Raw genomic sequence first — 4,755 nt, forward strand, 5'->3', positions numbered from 1 at the left:
CTGTTTTACTTTGTTTATTTTTGGTGGACCCTGCCACCCTTCCAGCTTCAAACAGTGTTCTGGGGACCTTGTTTTCCTCTGTGAACAGCTTGTTTATTCACTTATGGAAAAAACAAATATTTCTGAGTTTGTAGTATTACCTCATTAATATTGTAAACATTAAAATTCTGAGATTCTTCTTCTCCAAAACTACATAGTGCCCCTTTAATTATGCTTTTCTACTTCAAAAGGAAAATGCAGTGAGATTTAATTGCGATTCACAGTGAAATTCTTTTTAAAACTGAATGACACACTAGTCATAAATTTCTCAAGTCTGTTACTGGGGCGTAGACAGGAATTGGACATGAAAAAATACACGCATTTGCATTTGAATACATTTTTAATATTTTGGAGACACAAGCGCTTCATTAAGTCTGCCTTATCTTTTTGAGCGTCGAGTCTGTAGAAGACGAGGGATCTAGTTAAAACAAGAACACCCCGAGTAGTTCAAAGATTTAAAACATATTTCAAATATATAGTAACTTTAATAAATGCCAACTGAAAGTAGGACAGGACAGGGGATGAAATGAGACTTGGGGGGGAAACAAAATGAGATTTGGAACACTTTTTTGGGGAGGTGCAAAGTGGCTGTTGGCGTAGACTAGAGCTGAAACTCAGTGGGTAATATCATGTGTGTGTTTGATGTGGATCAGTGAACATCAGCATGAAGAAGGTTCATGATGTTTGGGAAAGAGAGTAGAGAGAAAATGGTGTGCTGTACGCTTTTTCTCCTTCTTTACGATACAGATTCACCTTTTGATCTGTTTTCACTCCATTATCTTGTTTTCTTTCATCCGTTTTCTTCATTCTTTCTTTTTTTTTTTTGCCTTTCCTTCCTTCCCATCTCCTTAAAGATGAGGCTGAGGCCAGTAAAAAGTGACGGGATAGAAAAGGAAGCAGGGCAGTAAAGGTGATAGATAAGGAGAAGGATGGTAGTAAAACGGTAATCGCCAGAGGAAAAGAGTTCAGTAAAAAAAGAGCAGCGGAGGACTCGAGGGAGAAAGACGGGTTGCGGGAGGTGTTTTTACATCTTGCAGCGATGTTGCATTAGATCAGAGAGAACAGGTGGGAGGAAGAAGGATAAGGGAAAAAAGAAAAGGAGGTTAAGTGTTTGGCGTTTTCACATCCCTGCTTTCCTGCTCTTGGCGTGCCTCAATCTATTTCTCTTCTTCTTCCTCCCGCTTTTTCTTGTGTGCGCGCCATCTCCTGCAGCCGCGTTAATAGCAGCGGGATATTATTTATGAAAGGGAAGAGGCGAGAAGACATGGAAAGAACATTAGCAGAAAAAGCGGGTGTCCTGCTGCAGAAAAGCAATATGTTTGAGGGGGACATTGACGGGATGTGTGCACGCTTGTTGTGTGTGTTTAAAATAGATGTCCTCCTTTGGAGATTTATGTAGAACATGACATATGCTGGAAATGGCACTCTTTCTGTCTTCTTTATCTCACACTACCATAAGTATTTCTATCCCCTCTGTCTGTTTGTTTATTCAAATTGACGCGATCGATTGTGAGTGATTGATTTATTGATTGACAGAGAATAAAATGGGAAATAGGAGCTTTATTTATGGCCTAATGGTTTGTGTTTGTCTTCATGTTGGCGTGTATCGGCCTGTAATGTGTGTGTGTGTGTAAGAGAGGGAGGGAGGGAAGAGAGAGAGAGAGAGAGAGAGTGCATTATTTGCAGGGTTTTGGCAATTACCCCCCTAAGCTGGAGGTCAAGGAGGAGAGAGAGGGAAAATGTTTCTTTCTTTTTTCCCCTTAATCCGCATTCATAGCCTGCTAGGAGTCGTCTCTCTCCCTCCTTCAGTGCTTCCTCTCTTCTCTTCTCTTCTCTTCTCTTCTCTTCTCTTCTCTTCTCTTCTCTTCTCTTCTCTTCTCTTCTCTTCTCTTCTCCTCTCCTCTCCTCTCCTCTCCTCTCCTCTCCTCGCAGATCATAGAGTAATTTCTGTTGTGATAGCTTGAAAGAGTTGTAAATTCCTGACTCATGGTATTATTGCCATTTTCTGTACAAAAACATGTAATCGGTTGGATTTATTACCCATTTGGACTTCCCAAACTGTATTGTATCTTCTCACCATTGCTTTTTTTTTAACCACTAAATAAGCCTATTATTAGCATGTAACATATACAAAACATGCTCAAGTATTATACATGTGAACAAGATTTCACATTGTGCTTTAGAACAATGTGTTGTCTTTTTGTGACTGTGAATTGTGTTCATGGCTGAGTAAGAGTATTTTCTGCTGCTAGGGTTTTCTCAATCAAGAGAAAACAAAGGACATAAGTGGTGTGGGATCATGGGGGCTGCTTTCATTGTTAAACAACCACCATTGTTGATGAAAATCCGTGTGACTGTGTTTTATTCACATTGTGTTTATGTGCAGCGACAGTCAACCAAATGAAAAGCAACGTCACCTTGAATAAAATGATTTCTCTGGGTTTGAACATCGTTGGAAACATTTGGTATAATCTGAGAATAAAACTCAACAAACCATATAACAGCATGCAGAATTATAACATAGTCTGGGTGAATACTCGGTTCTGTTTGGCTTCAGGGTGTCAGTTGACTTGATATATGGGCACCTGTGAAGTGTAAAATGAGTGGCATTAAAATCTAGACACCTTGACATTTGAAATAAATTAAATAAAATGCATCATCATCTGAACACCACAGGATGGCGCCTGTAACACACAAGTTGCAAGAAGTAGCGCACAGGCTACTCAGGGCTTCAGCGGTAAAATAAAAAGAGGCTAACCTCAGTGTCCGCTGGCTAAATTGTTGATAATAACTAATGGATAACTGATAAAAAGGTAAGTTAATCCTATGTTTGATTTAAAAAAGCTGGGTAAACTGACTTTATGTGTGTTTGCCCATCACTTCAGCCGTGCTCCACGCTCCTTCTGAGCATACTTGTATCAAGCGATCATCCCACATCCCATTCACTATTAGACTCGCTACTTCAGGCCGCTCCCAGTCAGTCTGTTGTTCGTGAAAATCTTGATACCGGGTAGCTAGCAAGTCTTGTTGTTGAACATGCTGCGAAATTATATGTGGCCTACTGTTGATCAAGCGAACGCAACGTTGTTGGCTTTGAAGCTTGCTAGCATATCATTAGCTTTCCGGCTAACAGCTGAGCTTAAGGGTTCAGTCGTATCTAAGGTCCTTCCTTTGTACTGGAGTAGTGAGCAGTGTTTCCATTGCAAAGGAACCTTTTGTGATTGTAATGATTTTTCCAGCTATTGTGACTGCTTATGAAAAACTTTATATTTTCATAGCGAAAGATGTCCATAGTTCGGGATGAATGGACTCCTCGGAGGCAAACAGATCTGGCCTCCATGTGGTCCAGTTATTCCTGGTAATGGACACCTTGTCAGACATTATATCTTACATGTTTAATATTTTACCTTTTTTATGGATAAATGAAGGGTTTGAGTTGCTGTGTGATGTTAAAGAGCTCAGAGATCACCCAGAAGAGCAAGCGATGGGCAAAGAGGGATGCTGAGACAGAGGATCTTGGATGGCTTGTTCATGAACTAGTGTCCAGAGCCAGAAATCGGTTGAGTTTGGGTAATGTGGATGTGTGTTATGCACTGTGTTAACCAATTTTTGCGATTGCTGTTAGGCATCTATTTTTCCTCTGTAAGTGGCTGGATAAGAGTTTTTCATATGTCAAAGAGAGGTTATGTTTCTAATGTGGGTGATGGACGAGTGATTACAGACTGATTGGGCAATGCTGCAGCACATTCTTGAATCACGGCTCCTCCATTTCCAAACAGAGCTCAGCAGTGTTTCTGTTGGCAAACCACCCACATCTGCACAGATGTGTACAAAGTTGAACAAAAGTGAACTCTAACTTGAGTTCACTGGAGCCGGTTGGGGATCGCACTGAAACAAGAACCACATGCTGGAAGATGATAAAAGTGTGATGCAACTGTACCTCTACTCTCTAGTGGTCTTTCCCTCCTTTTTCTCTTCTTCCTCTTTTCACACGCTTCCTTAGCTTTTGCTCCCACTCTCTGCCCTAGCCGGTGGCGCTCATCCTCTGAGGTAAGGCAGCACTAAACGGCCTCGGCGCAGTGTCCCCATGCATTTTTAATGGCCACGCCCGTCATGCTGGAATCTCGGCGTGAATTATGCATAGAGGATGAGTGAGAGAAAAGAGAGAGGGAATCTGAGCGAGCAAGGACAGAGATGGAGGGTATGAAACAGAACAAAAGGATAAAAGACGACAGGGGATGGGAGATCACTGAGTGAGATGTGTGTTTTGGAATGATCACGGCTCCAACAGAGGAGAGGAGAGTGTCACCTCTCACCTCCCTCCAACAAGCCCTCATTTGTATCTCTCTCCACCCCTGGATCCAACTTCACCTCCACACCCCGCATCCCCTCCATCTCCCTCTCTTCCTCTCCGAGGCTCCCTTTCCTCTCTGTCTCGCTATTTCATCACCTCTTCCCCTCCCCTCTGTCACTATCTCTCTCTTTTACATCCCTCGCTCCCTCCTTTCTTCCCAAACTTTACACTCCTCTCAGCACTCAACCCTCTCTCCCCATTTTATTTCATGCTTTTCATCTCTTCGCCTCTTTCTCTCTCTCTTCTCACCTCCAAAATTATTGCTTTTTTCTGTGTGTGTAGCCAAAGTGCCGGAGAGAATGAAGGATGGAGAGAAAAAAGGGGGGACAAGTGAAGTACTGGAGTGGCTAAGCTAACCGATT

Source organism: Pagrus major, chromosome 14 (genome assembly GCF_040436345.1).
Source record: "Pagrus major chromosome 14, Pma_NU_1.0".
In the NCBI taxonomy this organism is placed as follows: domain Eukaryota; kingdom Metazoa; phylum Chordata; class Actinopteri; order Spariformes; family Sparidae; genus Pagrus; species Pagrus major.